Source organism: Saccopteryx bilineata, chromosome X, assembly GCF_036850765.1.
Source record: "Saccopteryx bilineata isolate mSacBil1 chromosome X, mSacBil1_pri_phased_curated, whole genome shotgun sequence".
NCBI classification, from domain to species: Eukaryota; Metazoa; Chordata; class Mammalia; order Chiroptera; family Emballonuridae; genus Saccopteryx; species Saccopteryx bilineata.
This window is the reverse complement of record NC_089502.1, coordinates 41,162,935-41,185,328: the sequence shown is the minus strand read 5'-3', so window position 1 is coordinate 41,185,328 and position 22,394 is coordinate 41,162,935.

Here is a 22,394-nt window from a genome sequence, read left to right as displayed (position 1 = left end):
ACAGGAAAGCAACAAAAGACGATAGAAATGTGAAATCTGCACCAAATAAAAGGAAAACCCTCCCAGTTTCTGTAGGATGAGTGGCAGTATGTGCGCATGTGCAAATGATGATGTAACACCGTGTATACAGCGGAGCAGCCTACGGCCATGCCAGTCAAGATGTGGACGGTACAGAGGAAAGTTCAGTGTGTTCTGTGGCTCGTTCAATTCGAATCCATGACCAAAGTGTACCGTGAATATCGGCACGTTTATAACGAAGCGCCACCACATAGGAATAACATTACTCAGTGGGATAAGCAGTTGAAGGAAACTGGCAGTTTGGTGGAGAAACCCTGTTCTGGTAGGCCATCAGTCAGTGAAGTCTGTAGAGGCTATACGGGATAGCTACCTAAGGAGCCCTAAAAAAATCTGTGTGTGAGCCCACATCGAACTGCACTGAATAGGTATGAAACTGGGCAGGCATGGTTAATAATGAAACCTTTAAAAAACAATCTTAGAAAAAAAACACCTCAAGCTAACAGACTGTTTAGCAAAATCCAATAATTACAGTGAGTAAAGAGGCAACATCGGTCCTGAGTCTGCTCCAGTCCTGCTTGAAAAAGACCTTAGTCTCCTACATTACTGAAACAGAAAAGAAGATAAATGAGAATGTTGCGTCTGTCTTGGTAGCTGTATGGAATTGCTCACAGTTTGAGCCATTTGTGATAGCCACCTGCACTGATAGAACTAAATATATCATAATACAACCATTGTTTTTTATTGAGAAAGAATGTACTTTGGCTAGATAACTGGGATTAAATATCTAGAATGTTACCTTGTGCCATACACAAAATAACTTCTAAATGGATTAAAGATTTAAATTTTCACCTGAAAACCTTAGAAGAAAAGAGGACGAATATTTTTATAACCTCAGACTGGACTGGGAGAAACCAAATTGACAAATTTGACAACATTATTTAGAACTTTTTGTGGGACAAAAAGCTGCGCTACAATCCCACTGAGAGTAAATATCTGCAATTTAAATAAAAAAAAACAGATTAATAATGCTATAATATAAAAAAGGCTAAAATTATCCAAGAAAAAGCCTACAACTTAAAGATTATGGCAGAAGTTGGGAATGAGCAAATCACAGAAGTGAAAATATAGGTAATAAATATATGAAAAATTTCCAACCTTATAGATTATCAAGGACATAAAATATTATAAGTGATGGCACAGCATTTTTTTTTTTGCCTATCAAACTGGCCCCATTTAAAAATATTGATAATATTCAATATTGGCAAGAAGATGTGAAAAAGGCAACTCTCTTACTTTCATAGACTTTCTTATCTATAAGGAGAGTGAGTTGCTAAGACCATTCTGGAAGATAATCTGGTACTAATTATTAAAATTTAAAATGTACAAGTGTTTGATCTGGTAAACATCTTCCAGGAATTTATCTTAATATGCTATTTTTACAAGTGACCAGAAACCTGTGCCCAAGGATGTCCACTATAGTTGGCAGTGACTAATAAAGGAAAACAATCTGAAGGTCTGTCAAAATGGTAGTGGTTGACTAAGTTATAGGACAGCCATACACTGGCATACTGAAATGTTGAAATAGAACGTGAGTTGACCAGGAGAATTGCCCATGATATATTACTGTTGTTGTTTTAAAAAGATGCAGAGTGCTGTGCATATGATGATAGTACTTTTATTTTAAGATAAGTGAGGAAAGGGTCCATATATAAGTATGCCTATATAAGTGCATTGAGTAAAACTCAGAGGACAATCAGCCCACGCTCACGTAGAGCCCTCCCCTGAATTCCACTCAATAGGGTTCATGAAATGTTTTTTGTTTTTTTTTTTTTTTATATTTCTGAAGCTGGAAACAGGGAGAGACAGTCAGACAGACTCCCGCATGCGCCCGACCGGGATCCACCCGGCACGCCCACCAGGGGGCGATGCTCTGCCCATCCTGGGCGTCGCCATGTTGCGACCAGAGCCACTCTAGCGCCTGGGGCGGAGGCCACAGAGCCATCCCCAGCGCCCGGGCCATCTTTGCTCCAATGGAGCCTTGGCTGCGGGAGGGGAAGAGAGAGACAGAGAGGAAGGCGCGGCGGAGGGGTGGAGAAGCAAATGGGCGCTTCTCCTGTGTGCCCTGGCCGGGAATCGAACCCGGGTCCTCTGCACGCTAGGCCGACGCTCTACCGCTGAGCCAACCGGCCAGGGCGAAATGTTTTGAATAACAAGCTACAATTGAACATATATATGGTAAATGTGTGCTTGTCTATCAAACCAAAATGTTTTACTTCTGTCATAAGATTCTTTAAGGTTGTATTTGAAAATGTTTAAGTGCAGAGAAAAGTAAAAAAATAAATACTATGTAAAGACAACCATCTGCCTAAGGAACATTTAATAGGTAAATGTACTTGCGCTAATGTACATACAAATTCAATGTAAGAACAAAACCACAGAACCTATCTTGTAACCCAGGGACTGACTGTATTTTGTAAAGCAATATATACTAAACCACAACTGTTCAAAAAAAAAAAACAGAGAACATCTACAATTTTGTTAAGGTCTTCAAATCCAAAGAAAGCCAGTATCAAAACTTAAAGCACATTGTGAGACTGTGTGTGTTTGTATTAGTATTCTCATGGAGAAAAGTGTGAAAAGACACACAGCAAACTATTAACACTGGTTGTACTCCAGAGATTGTATAGAAAGGGGAAGGTTGTTGTTTTTCCCAAAATACATGTTTGAATTGAGAACAAGCATGTAATCCAAAAAAGCATTTAGCAAAAAAAAAAAAAAAAAAAAAAAAAAAAAAAAAATGACAAAAGCGAGAAACAGCAAGCAAGCAAATGAAACAGAAGATGAATAAAAGGAAAGGAAAGAGGAGAAGAGTTAGGAGAAAAAGGAAAGGAAAGGAAAGGAAAGGAAAGGAAAGGAAAGGAAAGGAAAGGAAAGGAAAGGAAAGGAAAGGAAAGGAAAGGAAAGGAAAGGAAAGGAAAGGAAAGGAAAGGACAGGGGAAGGAAAGGAAAGAACAGGGGAAGGAAAGGAAAGAACAGGGGAAGGGAAAGGGGAAGGGAAAGGAAAGGAAAGAGGCAGTCAAAAGCGTGGTAGAGGAGGGTGGGGTTGTAGGGCACAGCGATCCAGGCGCTGGCGGTCAGCTGCTGCTTGGGAGCGGCTAATCTCCGCGTTTCTGCACCAGCTGTCTCCAGCGGCTAGGGCTGGTGGGCGCTCCAGTGGCGTGGGAAGAAGTGGGACCTCATGTAGTAATTTTCTGTGGCCGCACGAAGGGAAGGAGAGCAAGCCTCGGAATGCATGCACACCGGAGCGGTTGTTGCAGAAAGTAGAGTGGGAAAGAGAGGAGGGTGGGGTCCGCCGCCCGCGCGCAGGAGCAGGCTCGCCAGAGACGATCCGGTGGAAGTTTCGCTGCACCTCATCCTGCCGCCCAGTCTGCAAGGGCCACCCACCCGTCGAGCCACTGAGCTCTGATACGGCAAGTACCTCTTTTCACGAGAGGGTAAGAACCGACGGAGGAGGTGAGGAGATGCCGATTATCAGAGAACCCGAGCGGGACTGGACCAGCCAGCTCTTTCCTTATTGCTCCCACTGCGCCCTGAGGGTTAAAGGGGAGTCGATGGAAGACTTCTCTCGCGCGCCCTGGGGATGGATAGACACTAGCGCTAGGGATGGGAGAAATACTATGGGGAAGCTGGGGAGGCCTGACTCTGAGAAGGAAAAGCATACAGCTAGAGAAATCAGCTAGGAGCTCAGCCCTCTCATCCTGCCAACACTGACCTTTCACCTTGAGACCTTTCACACCAGAGAAGATGGAAGGAGTTGAGACCCAGACCCTAGATTCAAATTTCAACTCTGCCACTTACTAATTGTGACCTTGACTTCTCTGGGATTCAGTGTCTTCTTTGCAAAATGAGGACAATAACATTATTTCCACTCCCACGGGGCATTGAGGAAGGAGAGAAAGAAAAAGAGATAAAGATAGTAATGTATATGCAGTATATAGCATCTGGGAAATTTTAAGTACTCAATAAATCTTAGTTATTAATAGAATGTTAATTAATAAGTTATTTGTGTGCAGAGCTCTAGAGCAGGTGCTGAGTCTTAATTGCCAAAAAGGCTCCTTCCACGATCTCCAGCCCCTCCTCATGTTTTCTTCCTGCCCAGATCAGTGCCGGATCTAAAATCCTATCTTGTCTTGGAGGGCCTCCAGCTGTTTGCCCATTTTCTACCACCTCGCTGTGTCCACCCCCCCCCCCACACACACACACACATTCCCCTGGGTCATGCCTTCACTTGGATAGTGAAGTAGGTACTCACGTATGCACGTTCCTGCCTGCGAGCTCACACATGCCTCCTCTCTTCCAGTTCTCTGTGGAACCAAGAAAGGATACTGAACCCTGTCTGTTAGACCTTTGGGGTGCTTAAGAGAGCCAGCGAGGCCCTGGCTGGTTGGCTCAGTGGTGGAGCATCGGCCTGGTGTGCAGGAGTCCCGGGTTCGATTCCCGACCAGGGCACACAGAAGAAGCGCCCATCTGTTTCTCCGCCCCTCCCCCTCTCCTTTCTCTCTGTCTCTCTTCCCCTCCCGCAACCGAGGCTCCATTGGAGCAAAGTTTGCCGGGGTGCTGAAGATGGCTCCATGGCCTCTGTCTCGGGCACTAGAGTGGCTCTGGTTGCAACAGAGCAACACCCAGATGGGCAGAGCATCGCCCCCTGGTGGGCATGCCCGGTGGGTCTCGGTCGGGCGCATGCGGGAGTCTGTCTGACTGCCTCCTCGTTTCCAACTTCAGAAAAATACAAAAAAAAGAGAGAGAGAGAGAGAAAGCAAGCCAGTGAATGTTTAACGGACTTTTTTTCTCTCAAGCATCTGCAGTTGCTGGTTGTAACTGTATCCTCCTTCCTCTGAAATGCGTGAATGTGCTATGGTCAAGCAGTCCACCTATTGATTCTCTCACATTTCACTGAGTTGATCCCTCTCTGCTCTCCTTAACCCTGCGTGATGGGCACTTGCTCTTTCACATCCAAGTGGACCGCCACAGATGACCAAGTATAGTAATGATTAACCAGCCATCCTCATCTCTCAGAATATGCTATTGTGTAGATGAAAAAGTGGGGTGTAAGAAGAAAGCCAAAGATTAGTTCTTTGAATCTTCACTTGTTTTGTCACCGTATAAATATGGTGCAGCAGAATATGTCCAAATGTTCTCAAAATAGACCCAATGCTGAGACTGTGCTCATGTCTGGGCATCCCCAGAACTGGTTTTACTATCCAGCTTCAAGTCCCTATCTCCTCATAAGGGGGTGAGGAATCCTCGCTTGGTGTGGTGCTGAGTAATCACTTTTTCAATATTTAAAAACTCTTGGTTTAGGGGACACTTGTTATGGAAAGATTTCAGTCCTCTTTGGGGAATATCCTTTCCTCAGTTCTCTCCTGCCCCCTCTCCTCAGCCTCTTCTCATGCAGGTTATAGCTGCTTCAAGGATGTGCCTGCATGTGATCAGCCTGGACCACTCTGGGCAACCACAACTTTCCACATTCTCATTTATTTTCTCCAAGTTGCTCAAAGTAGATATGCTTCTTTTTAGTTACTCATCAGCTACCTCACTCTTCCTCATTGCCACCCACCATCATGTCATATATGTATGGATGGATAGTTGGATACATATAACTTAATTAAATCTGCTTACAAAAATTAAACATGATTATGACCAATGTACAAATATTAAAGAACCACAGTTTAATCATTAGAAGCACACCAAACAAGCTTAAATTGAGGGACATTCAATAAAATTCTTGACTGGTGCTCTTCAAAATTGTCAAGGTCATCAAAAACCCGGAAAGCCTGTGAAACTGTCACAGTCCAGAAGTAGCCAAAAGAAATATGATAGCCTAATATAATGTGATATCCTGGAACAACAACAACAAACAGAATTAGGACAAATTAACGAAATCTGACTAAAGTGTGGACTTTAGTTAATAATAATGTGTTAATATTGGTTTATTAATTGTGACAAATATATCATAGAATGTAAGATGTCAAGATTAGGGGAAACTTGGTGTGGAGGTGTAAAGAATTCTATACTACCTTTGCAATCTGTCTGTAAATTTTAAAATATTCTAAAATTAAATTTGTATTTAAATAATTTCTAAGTTACAGAATGGAGTGAGGTGGGAGATTGACTGGGATGGGCATGAGGGAACTTTCTGGAGCAATGATAACAATCTACGTCCCAATAGAGATTTGGGTTACACAGCTATATCCATCTGTCACAACCTGTTAAATCACTCACTTAAGCTCTGTGCAATTTGTTGCATGTAAATTTTATGAAAAAAAGAAGAAAAATGGAAAATATTGAAATCCAGTAAATAATTTGCATATTGAAGTATTTTTGGAAAAACGTACTTATGTCAGTAACTTACTTTGAAGTTAAAGTTACTATAAGATACTTTAAAATACGGGGTGGATTGAAGGGATGGATGGAGGGATAGTAGGAGAGATATGTGATAAAACACATAAAGTAAAATATTAATGGCACAACCTCAGTGGTGAAAATACAGTTGTTCACTGTACAAGTCTTTCTAATTTTGTATGTGTTTAAATTTTTTATGATGCAATGTTTAGGGAAAATTTGCAGACAGATCTACATTAGAAAGTCCTTATAATCTCCTCTGTCAGTAATAATCACTGTGAAGTTTGTTGTATATTCCTTCACATATCTTTTACTGTACACATTTATTTTTATTTTCAATTACAGTTGACATTCAATATTATGTTGTATTAGTTGCAGGCATATAGCATAGTGGTTAGACAATCATATAATTTACAAAGTGATTCCCCTTCCCAGCATTTCAACTACCCATACATAGTTATACATATATCATTGCAGCATACATAGTTATAACAATATCTTTGACTATACTCCTTACATTGTACTTTATATCCTGTGACTATTTTATAATTATCAAATGAGATACAGCTATACACCTACAGTTCTGCACTCACTATTTTTATTCAATTATTAATTTTTTGTGTTTTCTCGTGGTTTTTTAAAAAATCTCCATGGTATTCCATCATACATTTACATAGTAGTTAATTTTTTTCAAGGAAACTTTAGCTGCATACAAGGGTTTTGTTGGTTGATTTGTTTCCTATTGTTGTGTACTTTGAGCAGTGGAAATCATACACACATATCTTTATGGGCTGTGTAAGTATATCTGTGGAATAAGTCGCTAAAAATGGGTGAAAAAATACTGTGCTACTTTGCACTCCCACGAACAGTATATAAAAATACTTGGATTCCCATATCTTTACAACACTAAGTATTACTGATTTGTTTTCATTTTCATAAATCTAATGAGTGAAAAAAAATATTAGTAATTGTTTGTTTTCATTTTAATTTTTCTACTAGTGAGGTCAAACATCTTTTCCAGGGTTACGGTTTTTTGTATCAATAGTTCTTCTGTTACTTGCCTACACATCCTTTTTGCCTAATTTTCTTTTTTCTTTTTTATTTGTAAGAGCTCTTTGGATAGTAAGCTCAGTGTAGTGTGTGTTGTACATGTTTTATTTTTAAAGGAAAATTCCCACAACTTATCTTTTCAAGTGTTTGTGGTGGAGATATCTTTCATTTTCTTTGATTTTGCCATTTTCATGTTTTGTGTATAGCTTTTGTCATTCTGCATCTCTTTTCTTTGATATAACAGCCTTTCAAGATAGATAAGACAAAAAATGTAAAAAGATGACATTAGTTTTCTCATAGTCACACAAATGATGAGGAAACACTGGACTTGAACCCAGGTCTTCTCAGTCTTAGTCTGGTGTGTTTTTCATTACCAACAGTTATCTCCACTTAAGAGAAAGGAAAACTTCTTTCTTCATGCTTGTTGCTAAGCCCTGTGTGAATGTCTACACAATTGAGCTGCATATTCCATATTATACAGTCATGCCTACCAATCTCAACTGGACCCTTCCTACTGTCCCATAATTTTAGGGCTTTTTTAATTACCTCATTCAAATCTTCTCCATAATTACAAATTCAAATAGTCTCCACTTTTTTATCAACTGTCTGATCATCATCTCTTACCGCCTTGCTCTATCATTTCACAGTGAGAATAGAAACTGTCAGTTGGGAATGTTGAACTTCCTGCTCCACCCCTCTTAAATTGTCTAAGTAAGTAGGTCGCCATCCAGTGCTCCCTCCCCACTCTTGCCACAAAAGGGAGAGGAAGGAATTTGAACCTTTGCCTTCCACTCACTCCAGGACCAGCTCCAGCTATTATCCCCTTCTCTTTCCTGTATCTTCACCTGCTCCCTGTCAACTGACTCTCAATTTTGAAACATGTTCAAATTTCTCTTTTCTTAAGAAATAGAAGCAGCCGGACCTGTGGTGGTGCAGTGGATAAAGCATTAACCTGGAATGCTGAGGTCGCCGGTTCAAAACCCAGGCTTCCCTGGTCAAGGCACATATGGGAGTTGATGCTTCCTGCTTCTCCCCTTCCTTCTCTCTCGCCTCTCTAATAATGAATAAATAAAATCTAAAAATAATATTTAAAAAAAGAAATAGAAGCAAACACAAACATGTATCTTCAACCCTAGGTCCTCCTCCAACTTATTCCTTTCAAATCTGCAACTGTAGAAGCAAAGACAGATGCTACCTTGTAGTAGAGATGTCCAAGATGTTGTGTGTGTGGTATCAAGTTGCTAAAATCCTGTCTTCAAGGTAAGAGGATAAAAAGTACTTGTGGTAGGGGAGACAAGGCTGCTCTGGGGGGGGGGGGGTTGAGTACAGAGGAGATCAACTGACTGGGTTCTTGGTCCCATCCTGGTGCCCTTGACTGGATTTTGGGCTCCTCTGGTGAAGAGAATGGCCAGAAACCAACAAGAGAATTTATAAGCTATTTTGTGAGTGTTCAGATTCAGAGAGTGATGAAACAATTCTTTTCTTTCTTCTTTTCTTTTTTAAATGAGAGGAGGAAAAATAATGAGACAGACTCCCTCATGCACCTCTGACTGGGATCCATCTGAGGCTGATGCTCAAGTCAGCTGAGCTATCCTCAGTGCCTGAGGCTGATGCTCGAACCAATCAAGTTACTGGTTGTGAGAGGGGAAGAGAGAGAGATGGGGGAGAAGAAGGGGAAGAGAAACAGATATCTACTTCTCATGTGTGCCCTGACTGGGGATCGAACCCGGGATAGCCATAGGCTGGGCCTGCGCTCTATCCACTTAGCCAACCAGCCAGAGCCAAGACTGCTTCTATTTTGTTTGTTTGTTCACTAGATACAACATGAGTCAAATCATATGGTTTTTGTCCTTCTCTCACTAGCTTATTTCACTTAGCATAATACTATCAATAGAATTATATACTTGAAACCGATATAATTTTATTAACCTGTGTCACCCCAATAAATTTAATAATTTTTAAAAGAAAATGTTCTGAAATTGATAGTGGTGATAGTTGCACCCATGTGAATGCACTAAATGCCAATGAAATGTACCCTTTAAAATGGTTCAAAGGGTAAGTTTATATTAAGTGTACAGTATTTTACCACAATTTTAAAATTCTGTTCATGTCTCTCCAACTCCATACCACCGCTATAATCCAAGCCTCTGCTGACTCCTCTAGAATACTATCATAAACTCCTAACCGATTTTATGCTTCTATTTTTGCCCACCTGCAGAGGTACTGATCCCATAGTTCTAAAGGTGGACCCTGGGAATCTGCATTATTAACAAGCACCCTCAGAGAGCTAACTAAAGTTTGAGAATCACTGCCTACAGGATGAATTTCAAGCTCCTCAGTCTGGCAAAATGTCTCATGTCTTTTCCTAGTGTGTCTTTCTTCCTTTTTTTTTTTTCTTTTTTTTTCTTTCTTTTCATTTTTCTGAAGCTGGAAACAGGGAGAGACAGTCAGACAGACTCCCGCATGCGCCCGACGGGGATCCACCCGGCACGCCCACCAGGGGCGATGCTCTGCCGACCAGGGGGCGATGCTCTGCCCATCCTGGGCGTCGCCATGTTGCGACCAGAGCCACTCTAGCGCCTGGGGCAGAGGCCAAGGAGCCATCCCCAGCGCCCGGGCCATCCTTGCTCCAATGGAGCCTTGGCTGTGGGAGGGGAAGAGAGAGACAGAGAGGAAAGCGCGGCTGAGGGGTGGAGAAGCAAATGGGTGCTTCTCCTATGTGCCCTGGCCGGGAATCGAACCCGGGTCCTCCGCACGCTAGGCCGACGCTCTACCGCTGAGCCAACCGGCCAGGGCCTCTCTCTTCCTTTTTATTTTACTTTTTCATATAGTCACTTTATATTATAGCCAAGGATGATAACTGGTCAGGATCTGAGAAGTTGGATTAACAGAACCCTCTGAACTTCAAAAGAAGAAAGGGAGAGTTCTGATTTTATATTTTAGCTCAAATCTTAGTTCCACTTACAAGTTTTATGGCCAAAAGTAAGTTACTTAACGTTTCTGATTACCTTAGTTCTTATCTACTTTTTTAAGCATTATGCTATAATCTGGTTGTGAAATTAAATTAAATGACACATGCCAAGTGCTTAGAATTTGCAGACTTTTATTTTAAAATGAGGTTTTAAGCTTATGAAAAAACTAAATGATACATTTTTATTTTTTAAATTAAATTTAACAGAGTGACATTGATCAATAAGAGTACATAGGTTTCAGGTAAACATTTCAATAGTATTTGAACTGTTGATTATGCTGTATACCCAGTCAAATCATTTTCTGTCACCATATATCTGTCCCTCTTTATTCCCTTCCCACCCACACCTCCTTCCCCCTGGTAACTATTTCACTTTTATCTATGTCCATGAGTCTCAGTTTTATATTCCACCTATGTGCATAATCATATAGTTTTTAGCTTTTTCTCATTTACTTATTTCACTCAGTAGAATGTTCTCAAGGTCCATCCATGTTGTTATAAATTGCAATATGTCATAAAAAATGATACATGTTAAAGACATAGTTTTTCAATAAAAATCAGCTGTGTTTTTCAGAGCTTAACCCAGTGTGTGGTCCATATTGAAAAATAAATACACTTTTTTGCTGTTGTTGTTATTATTAATATTATTAAAGTTGGGGCTAAGACCAAGCACACAGGCAGAGAGATTAACCTCAGCAAGGTGAAGGAACATGTTTAAGGTGGCTGTGTGGTGATGGCTCAGACGGAAGCTGAAGAAGCTCCTATCAGTTGGCCTCAATCTTCTCAGTAATGAAGGAGGTGAAGTCATCTCCTGAGAATGAAGGGGAGGGGTGGGGCTGGGGGCTTGAGGAGGAGGCAGGAAGTTTGGAGCAGCTGCTGCAGGGAATGTGATAGGGAGTCAGCAAACAAGGAATGAATGGATTGTTGGACAGCCAAAGGGGCCAGCTTAGGGTAGAGCACACACTGGCAGTGAATCCAGTGAGCAGAGTTTCTCCAAAAGGCAAGAATGGAAACTGTCACCTTCAAGGGGTCACCAAGGGCTGCAGTTTGGAAAGGCAAGAAGAAGACAAAAGTTAAGGTGATGAAGAATCCTAGGCTGAGTGCAAAAATATCCACGAACCTAGGCTATAAAGAAAGGTTCACTTATTCATTCAGCAGATATTTAGCCACCACATACTAGATAAATATTATACAAGTGCCTGGGTATGGGAGATGATGTGAAGAACAAGACACACAAAATCCCTATATTCAGTATATATCCTCACAAGACTTGAACACAGATAGTCATAAAAGCTTTTTCACTGTGAAATACTAGAAACAACACAGATATCTATCCTTCAACAGGTGAATGGACAAATTGTGGTATGTCCCTGCATTTACTCAATAATAAGGAGAAAAGACATATTGATACATGCAAAGACATGAGTGAATCTCAAAATTAGTATGCTCAGTAAAGGTACATACTGCATGCTTAGAGTTATATAAAATTCTAGATAATGCATATTAATCTATAGCAACAAAAAGCAGATCATTAATTGTCTGGACCAGTAGGAAGAAGGCACAAAGGATCCCAAGGAAATTGTTGGTAGTGGATGTGTTTAAATTGATTTCAGTGATGATTTCACAAGTGTATCCATATATCAAAATAAATCAAGTATTTTAAATATGTGCACTTCTTTGTGACAGAGACAAAGAGAGGGACAGATAAGAACAGACAGACAGGCCCTGGCCGGTTGCCTCAGTGGTAGAGCATCGGCCTGGCATGCGGAAGTCCCGGGTTTGATTCCCGGCCAGGGCACACAGGAAAAGAGCCCATCTGCTTCTCCACCCCTCCCCCTCTCCTTCCTCTCTGTCTCTCTATTCCCCTTCCTCAGCCGAGGCTCCATTGGAGCAAAGATGGCCCGGGTGCTGGGGATGGCTCCATGGCCTCTGCCTCAGGCGCTAGACTAGCTCTGGTTGCAACAGAGCCATGCCCCAGATGGGCAGAGCATCGCCCCCTGGTGGGCGTGCCGGGTGGATCCCTGGTGGGTCGCATGTGGGAGTCTGACTGCCTCCCGGTTTCCAGCTTCAGAAAAAAAAATACAAAAAAAAAAAAAAAGAATAGACAGGAAGGGAGAAAGATGAGAAACATCAATTCTTCATTGCAGCTCCTTAGTTGTTCATTGATTGCTTTCTCATATGTGCTTTGACCAGGGGCTACAGCAGACCGAGTGACCCCTTGCTCAAGCCAGCGTCCTTGGGCTTCAAAGGACGTGACCTTTTGGCTCAAGCCAGTGACCATGAGATCATGTCTATGACCCTACACTCAAGCCAGGGACCCCGCCCATGCTTAAGCTGGTGAGCCCATGTTCAAGCCAGATGAGCCTGTGCTCAGCCGGTGACCTCAGGGTTTCGAACCTGGGTCTTCTACATCCCAGTCCTATGCTCTATTCACTATACCACCACCTGGTCAGGCAATATGTGCACTTTCTTATGTTAACTATACCTCAAAAAAGTTATGATAATAAATTATAAAAATTTTTAACTGACCTAAAAAAGTTCTGCCCTCATGGAACTTACAGCCTACAAGAGAGACTGACAATAAACTAATAAGTAAACAAACACGATATTTTTAGACACTTTTAATTCTTCTGTGAAGTTAAAATAGTAAATAGAATAAAGAGTAGGGTGGGATCAGAGAGAAAGGAGCAATTAAGATGGTCAAGGAAGGCTTCTGGTAAAGTGGTATTGGAACTGAGACCTGGATGATGAGAAGAAAAGAGCCATGGGAAAATTTGGAAGAAGAATATTTCAGGCAGAAGAAGCAGAACATGCAAAGGCTCTGAGACAGAAATAAACTTGATGTGTTTAAGGAACTGCAAGAAGATTAGTGTAACTTGAGTTTATTGAACAAGATGGAATGGTATCAGGAGATGAGGTTTAGAGAAGTTGCCAAAGGTCATATCACATGGAGCCTTATAGACCATGGTAACGAGTTGGGATTGTATTCTAAATGTATGGTTAATTCAATGGAAGAACTTAGGTAAAGATAGGCCACATTTCGCTATATGCTTTAATGTTGTTCTGTCTGTTATGTAAAGAACTGATTGTAGGGTGGCAAGGGCAAATAAAGAAGACCAGTTATAGAGTGTTGTTAGTTAGAACTGATGTGGCGTATAACTAGAGTGATAAAAGTAGAGATCATGAGAAGTGCTCATATGTAGAATCCCTTTGTGAAATAGAGTGAAAAGACTTGGCTCTTAAATTGAATGTGGAAGCGTGAGGGAAACAGTACAATTAATATGACACCTATTTTGGCTTAACTAAATATTTACAAGAGATTGGGGAAGATTAATGTATCAAAGCCCTCTAGCCACTGACAAACAGTAACAAACCTGTAGTTGAACAAGCTGGATATAAAGGCAACAAGGAGAGTTCACACTATGGAAAACCATAGATTTCTAAGTAAGAGGTGTTAGAAAGGATTTATTATTGGATTGGAGCTTATGTTAGGTGATTTTAAACAAGGTCCAAAGAAGCAAGTATTCATTATGGATTAGATGCTATTAAGAAGTGAGGGTAATTATATGATGAGTATTTTAATAAATTTCATGCAGAATGAAGGAAAGCTTGAGTAAGTCTAAAGCTGACTGGGTAGAAAAATAACAGTCATCAGATTAGTTAGGGAAGAACTGTTGATATTTTGTGAGTTTAACATTATTAACCTTGTTTTTGTCTGTACTTATATAACATTATGAAAAGGTCTTTTGTCTCACTCCATCATAGTCACAGACATTTCTTATCATAAGGCTAGTCTGATGTTGGGGGTCTATGAGATACATTATATCCAACAGGAGTATAACATGGCCTGCCTGTGAACACAAGGTCAGTTTCTTGCCAAGAGTGAGACTTAGATGTAAATGGAAGACCAGTTCCTAGGATGCTTTTTCTTTTTCAAGTTGAAGAGCAAATTTGGGGGAAAGGGACTCAAAGGCTGTAATTTAGATATGCTAACCTTTTTCCCAATGACCATGGAGTCATATCTATGATCTCACGCTCAAGCTGGCAAGCCCATGCTCAAGTCAGAGACCTCGGGGTTTCAAACCTGACTCCTCTGCATCCCAGGCCAATGATCTATCCATTGTGCCACCACCTGGTCAGGCAGATATGTTAACCTTAAGACAAGTTTAGATATGGAAATAGAGATGTTAAGTATACCCAAGTAGAGATTTTAAGTAGCCAGTCAGATATGAGAGTCTGAAGCTCAGAATAGGAGTTTCAAGAATAAAAAAATATATAACCTGACCAGGCCATGGTGCAATAGATAGAGCATTGGCCTGGGATGCTGAGGAACCAAGTTCGAAACTCCAAGGTCACCAGCTTGAGTGCAGGCTCATCCAGGTTTAGCACAGGCTCACCAGCTTGAGCATTGGGTTGTTGGCTTGAGTGTGGGATAATAAAAATGACCCCATGGTTGCTGGCTTAAATTCAAAGGTCTCTGGCTTGAAGTTTGAGGTCACTGGTTTGAGCCTAAGGTTGCTGTCTTGAGCAAGGCATCACTGGCTCAGCTGGAGCCCTCTAGTCAAAGCACATATGAGAAAACAATCAATTAACCACTAAAGTGCTGCAAAAAAGAATTGATGCTTCTCATCTCTCTCACTTCCTGTCTTCCCTATATAAATTTGGGGATAATTATTGTAAAGATGGTATTTATATATAAAGATGTTATTTTGCATGTTGAGACTAGTCGACATCACCAAGGTAGAGAGAATAAATGAAAAAGAGAAGAGGTCTGAGAATGGAGCCCTCAACATTGAAAAGTTGAGGAGAAGTAACAAACCAGCAAAGGAGATTAAGAAGGAAAATGACTGGTGAGGAAGAAGACAAACCAGTATACTGAGGTATTATGTAAATCAAGAGATAAATTTCAAGGAAGGAGTGATCAATTGTATTAAATGCCTAAGTAGTCATAGAAAATGAGCACTGAAAATTCAGCATATTTGGCAATATATAGGTCATTGATAATAATGGCAAAATGTTTTCTTTTTCTTTTTTTAATTTTATTTAGAAAATTGCCTGACCTGTAGTGGCACAGTTGATAAAACATCGACCTGGAATGTTGAGGTTGCTGGTTCAAAACACCGGGCTTGCCTGGTCAAGGCACATAGGGGAGTTGATGCTTCCTGCTCCACTTTTCTCTCTTCTCTCTCTCTCTTTTTCTCTTCCTCTCTCCTTTTCTCTCTCTCTCTCTCTCTTCTCACTCTGAAAATAAATAAATAAAATTAAAAAAAATTTTTTTTATTTAGAAAGTTAACTTTAACACAGTGACATTGACCAACAAGAGTACATAGGTTTCAGGCAAACATCTCCATGGCATTTTAACTGCTGATCATGCCATATATACATCACCCAAAGTCAAACCATTCTCTGCCACCCCATATTTGTCCCTTTTTACACCCTTCTCCTCTCCTCCCCCTTCCCCCATGTCCCTTTTCCCCTGGTAACCACCTTACTTCCATCTATATCTATGAGTCTCAGTTTTATATCCCAGTATGTGTGGAATCATACAGTTCTTAGATTTTTCTGATTTACTTATTTCACTCAGTATAATGTTCTCAAGTTCCATTCATGTTGTTGTAAATGGCATTAGATCATCACTTCTTATGCCTGAGTAGTATTCTATTGTATATATGTACCACATCTTCTTTATCCAATAATCTATCGAGGGACATTTTGGTTGTTTCCGTGTCTTGACCACTGTGAATAATACTGCGATGAACATGAGGGTGCATGTGTCTCTATGTACCAATGTTCTTAGTGTGGGAGTAAATAGATACCCAGTAGGGAGATTGCTGGGTCATATGGTGATTCTATTCTTAATTTTTTGAGGAACCACCATACTTTCTTCCATAATGGTTGTACTAATTTGCATTCCCACCAGCAATGAATGAGGGTTTCTTTTTCTCCTAAGCCTCTCCAACAGTTGTTATTACCTGTCTTGTTAATAGCCAACCTAAGATGTATGAGGTGGTATCTCATTGTAGTTTTGATTTACATTTCTCAAATAGATAGTGAAGATGAGCATCTTTTCATATATCTGTTGGCAATTTGTATGTCCACTTATGAGAAGTGTCTGTTCAGATCCTCTCCCCATTCTTTTAATTGGATTGTTTGCTTGTTTGTTGCTGAGCACAAAGCAGTTTTCATGGTGTCATGTAGATCAGTGTTTTTCAACCACTGGTCTGTGAACCAATCCACCAGAAATTCCGTGCTGGTCCATGAAAGAGTTAACCACTCAAAGGTTGTATAAAGATTATATACTCAATGATCTTAGTAGAATTCGGTTATACTTGGACTGATTTCTACCTTACCAGTCCCCCAAATAATTCCCTATTTTTTCTGGTCCCCAAGTGTAAAAAGCTTAAAAACCACTGTGGCAACCAGACCAGGTAGTGGTGCAGTGGATAGAACATCAACCTAGGATGCTGAGGACTCAGGTTCAAAACCACAAGGTCACTGGTGGCATGAGCCCTCTGGCTTGAGCACGGTTCTCACCAGTTTGAGCACAGTGATGCTGACTTGAGCATGTGATCATAGACATAACCCCATGGTCACTGACTTGAGCCAATGGTCGCTGACTTGAAGCCCAAGGTTGCTGGCTTGAGCCCAAAGTCGCTGGCTTGAGCAAGTGGTCACTCACTCTGCTGGGGGCCCCCTGGTCAAGGCACATATCAGAAAACAATCAATAAACAACTAAAGTGGTGCAACTACCAGTTGATGCTTCTCATCTTTATCCCTTCCTGTCTGTCTATCCCATCTCTGTGTGTGTGTGTGTCTTTGTCTCTCTCACTTAAAACAAACAATCAAACAAACAAGAAAACATTGGTGTAAATAACAACCATTATTGCAATGGATTGGGGCAAGACTGAAAACTACCATTACTGAGCATTTACCCTATGCCAAGCACTATGTTAACTACTCAATCTTTGCAAAAACCCTAGGAGATAAGTGCTTTTTCTTACATCCAATTTATAGATGGGGGAAGGGGGCTTTGGAGATAGTCAAATGTTTCTTGACATTGCACAGTTGATAAAAGGCAGACCACAGATGTGGATCCAGGCAGTCTGGCTCTAGAGCCCATGTCCTTTGTACTACAATATTCTTCTTCAGTGGATGATAGAGAAAACAAAAAGGTGGAAGCTCTTGAACTGACTATTCCCTGGACTTGCTAGAGGAAAAGCCCAAACCTCCAAGGGGTGGTGCCATTTACTTGAGGCATGGGATGGAGACTAACCCAGCAGATTCCTGAGCAGCCTCTTATAAGCAGGGCTTGTGATTGGGCTATGGTCTTGCTTTGGTAGAATTGTATAAGAAGATGACAGGAAAATGGTAGGAATTCCATTCTAACAGTCCTGAAGGTGTCCTTCCTAATATTTCTTCCCTCATTCACTTAAACCATTTCCCTCTGGTATCCAATGGACAGAAGCCTAACTGGAGAGAAGGCCAAGGACTTCTCTTCCTTTCTTCCCATTCTAGTTACTCTTATTTGTATCCTCCCATCCCACCCTCAACCCTAGGTTAATAACATGGAACTGCAGATGCTCTCCTAGATGGCTGAAGGTTGCAATCTTCTCAACACTCCCAGAAGTAACGGGAATAAGGAAAAAGCCAAAGTTCCGTTCTTGAGCTTACTACAATGGTGTGACTTACATCCATATCAGATCTGAGAGTCTTAGGACAACCCCCTTCATACTTCTTTCAATTACCTGATGTCTTTTTTTATTGTATTTGTTCATTTTAGAGAGAAAGGAAGGGAGAGAGAGAAAGGGGGGAGAAACACTGCTCTGTTCCCTGACTGAGGATCAAACTGGTGACCTCTGTGCTTTTCCCTTACCCTACGTCTTAATGCCACCATTAAAGGTGCATTCTTTGGATTACCACTGGAATGAAGAGCAGATTAAATGCAAATAAATAAGATCATTAGGCCCTGGCATAGGGAAGAAACAATATTGGAGGACTGGGACTGGGAATGGCAGGAGGAATCTTGAAACGGGAAGGATAAGATTTTTAAAATCCCATAGTTTTGTTAAGTTCTGGTCCTGACCACAGTCAGTGCCTCCAGAAGAGTAACCCCACAAGAGGAAGAGAAAAATTAACATTCTCATTGTCTTCATTCCTTCTTTTCCAGGCCTGCTAAAGCTGCAACCCCTACTAGATCACACCTAGATCTTAAAATGAGCCAAGGAGAGACCTCTTGTCTTTCCATGAATGGACATCTTGTGGGACAAATATATGGGAAATCAGCAAATCCTTATTGAAATACAAACATGCATGGCAACCTTAGTCCTCTTCAGAGTTCTAAGAACATGTAGCAGTAAGAGTTGGATGTGATTTGAGAAGCTGTGTACAGTGTACCTCAACACATAAATATTTCAAGATACCTCTTTCCAGATTCCACTGAAATCCATAAGTAGAGATTGTTTTCTTGGATTTCACCCTTGCATTGTCCTGAGCAATCTAGTATAAAATATGAATACCCCACAGAGGGAGTCATCAGAAGCAATGATTACCCTGCTGCTTCTATATTAAGTAATTTAGTGTTGGCCTTTTTCTGTGACTTAAAAGGACATGGTGGCACCACAACATGAATGTACTAACACTACTAAACTGTACACTTTTTAAAGTTGATTTTAATTTATTGTGTTTACATAGATTCTAGTGTCGCCCCGAATGCATCCCCCCTCCCCCGTATTCCCCTCAACATCTCCCTTTCCCCACTCCCCACAGTGCCCTCCCCCTTTCCTTCATGGTTTATCCCATCCTATCATCCCCTTTCCCTCTGTCACTTTTAAAAATGAATAAGATAGTAAATTTTACATTGTCCATATGTTACCACTTGTAGGGTTACCTGTTCCCATGTTGTGAGATTTTGCACAGAAACAGAAGTTGCGTTAATCACATTATTTGTCTTCCTGGACAGGCTGTAGGTTATGTCAAGTAACAAAAGGGAATGAAAGGTGACTTCCCATCTAACTTCTCCTAAAGTCATTTTGATGAGTGGTTCAGGTTCACTTAGGTTAATTACTGACCAGTCTAACCTGTTCAGCCATGGTGTCCTCAGTCATGCTCTTATCTTCACAGAACATTCTAGAAACTTTTCCACCTGCCTCTCTCCTAAAGTCCACAGCCTATTATTCTTTCCATTCATTCTCTTTTGTATGTCTTCTCTTAGTCACTGACTTTTGTTTCCAAAGTCTAGCTCTTGTTCTGGTGGAGCCCTGAAAATACAGTATTATTGTCATAATTTGTTAAAGGCACTGTGGGCATATAGGTAAAGGAGAGTAGAATAGGATGGTGAGACAATTATGCACAGATTCCTTGGATGACAATTAGTCATCCAAGATTCTGAGAATGGGAAAAGAGGCTTAGAAATCTAGAAACTAGTGGTGAACCCTTGACAATCCTCTTCTTTAAGTATTGAGAGTAAATGTTATGTAGTGAAGAATTTTCTCTTCTCCCCTTCCCCCACAGAACTGTCCAAGAGCACTCCCCTCAAAAAGGAAACTGAAAATATAAACTGAACATTTTATGCTTCTATAGCTAGTGTACTTCCCCTGACCATTTCCTATGTTATTTCACTTGATCCTCAAATCTCCACCATTGTGGAGATGGGCCCATAGAGGTTAAAAAGTTCACTCTGAGAACAAAGCCTGTTAATTAGCAAAGCTAGTGCTGGACCCCAGTTCTCCTAATTATGATCCTGTGCTATCTCAACAACATGGACATTTGCTTTAGCATTCAGACAAGGTTGCTTGGAAAAAATTTGTTGATACAAATCATGTGCAGATCTTTGGTTTCTAAAAAAGATGACTAATTGGAACAAACATGGTAAATATAAACAAATGAAAGACCCCATTTATATCCTTCTAGAAAAGTGAGTCAACAACATAGAATTATGTCTGTAATGGAAGAAAAGCTGCCATTTCTTCTTGCACTTTGAGTACTTCCAGGCATTGGAACTCAAAACATCTAGTTCCACTTTGTTGAAAGCCTCAAGTTACAAGTAAAGAAATGTGGGTCTTCTTCTTCATTATCATTATGGAGCAAAGATCTGAATCTGAAGCAAAATAAGCTCTACTTACTTACACAGAAGGGAAAAATAGATTGCTAAGTGAGTTTTAAAAGAATAATAATCGGCCCTGGCCGGTTGGCTCAGTGGTAGAGCATCGGCCTGGCATGCAGGAGTCCCGGGTTCGATTCCTGGCCAGGGCACACAGGAGAAGTGCCCATCTGCTTCTCCACCCCTCCCCCTCCCCTTCCTCTCTGTCTCTCTCTTTCCCCCCCCCTGCAGCTGAGGCTCCTTTGGGCCAAAGAGCTGAGGATGGCTCTGTGGCTTCTGCCTCAGGCGCTAGGATGGCTCTGGATGCAACAGAGCGACACCCCAGAAGGGCAAAGCATTGCCCCCTGGTGGGCATGCCGGGTGGATCCCGGTCGGGCGCATGCGGGAGCTTGTCTGACTGCCTCCCTGTTTCCAGCTTCGGAAAAATGGAAAAAAAAAAAAGAATAATAATCACTCTAATTTATTAGAATCACATTGAGAAGGCTAACATTTTCTTAATTTGTACAGTCAGTTCATGCTATTTAAGTATACATTATCAAAGTTGGGGGTTGGCCAAACACCTAATTCTTCTTTCCTTTATCTATGTTTTGTTGAACATGATATGACTACTTCAATGCTGTTGACACCCCCACTGGATGGTAGTGTCCAGACTTCTGGGAAACTTCATTATCTGGGACACAATTACAACCCAAAAAGTGTTTGAGGGAAATGACTGAAAGTAAAAGCAATCACTTTCCCAGGCTAGTTCATTTTTTTTCACTGGGAGAGTTCAGAGCTACCCTTGCTACATGTTCTTAATGTGCAATCTAATCATAATAAAAAGCTTAAAATATTTTTAAAGTAGGATTTTTTTGGCTATGTGGTTTTTTTTCCACAGTTGGCATACTAATGTTTATTCATAATAAATGAATGCTCATAGTATTCTCCCAACAGCTGCTTCCTTCCTTCCTTCCTTCCTTCCTTCCTTCCTTCCTTCTTTCATTTATTTATGGCAATACATTTCTTAAAATGTATACAAAAAATGCTACAAATGTTTACAAAATTTTAACACCTAAGCCAGTGATTATGCTTCATTAATAAAACAATCTTGTGTCCCTAATTATATCAGATAAGTGAGGGACATTGTTGTACTTGAAATATAGACACTGCTGCAATTATTTTTCCCTTCCATTATGCCAGGTAAATGAGGACACTGTTATGCTTGAAATACAATACTGAATAATGGCCCTCCACAATGTACCCAGCATCGATAGATATCTGTGCCTGCCCTCTACACCCCACTCAGGCCTCCCTGTCTGGCGTGGAGACGGTTTCAAAGTATCCACTCTTTTGTCATCATTGTCTGGAACTGCTGCCCAATTCCTGGCCCCAACCTGCAAGGACAGGGGACTATCTCAGGGCTGAAACTAGGACTGGAGAAGAGCCAATAGAGCAAGGCCAGTATATCTGCAAGGAATGGACCTTGGGAATGAAAGGAACTTATTCATTCATTCAACTTATTAATAGCTCTGGTAAAATACCAGATGGGCTACAAGGTCAAAAGCAATGAGGTTTGTGTATTACCAATATGTTTAAGTGACCCATAATATCTTTATTCTGCTATTACTGCAAAACCAGCAATATTTAAGCAAGTTGACGTAGTGCTAAAAGATGATTTTGTGTGTTTGATGAAGCCCAAACAGTATCATCAGGTATAAACATTTAAGCCCTAAGCAATCAAGTCTCCAACGACCTTCTTGAGACAAGAATAATAAATCAATAAACATACACCTCTAACTTTACCTATTATACTTAGGTCAAGTACCTTCTTTCTGACTTAAAATTTACACTATTTAGTGGCTTTTTCTCTTTTAA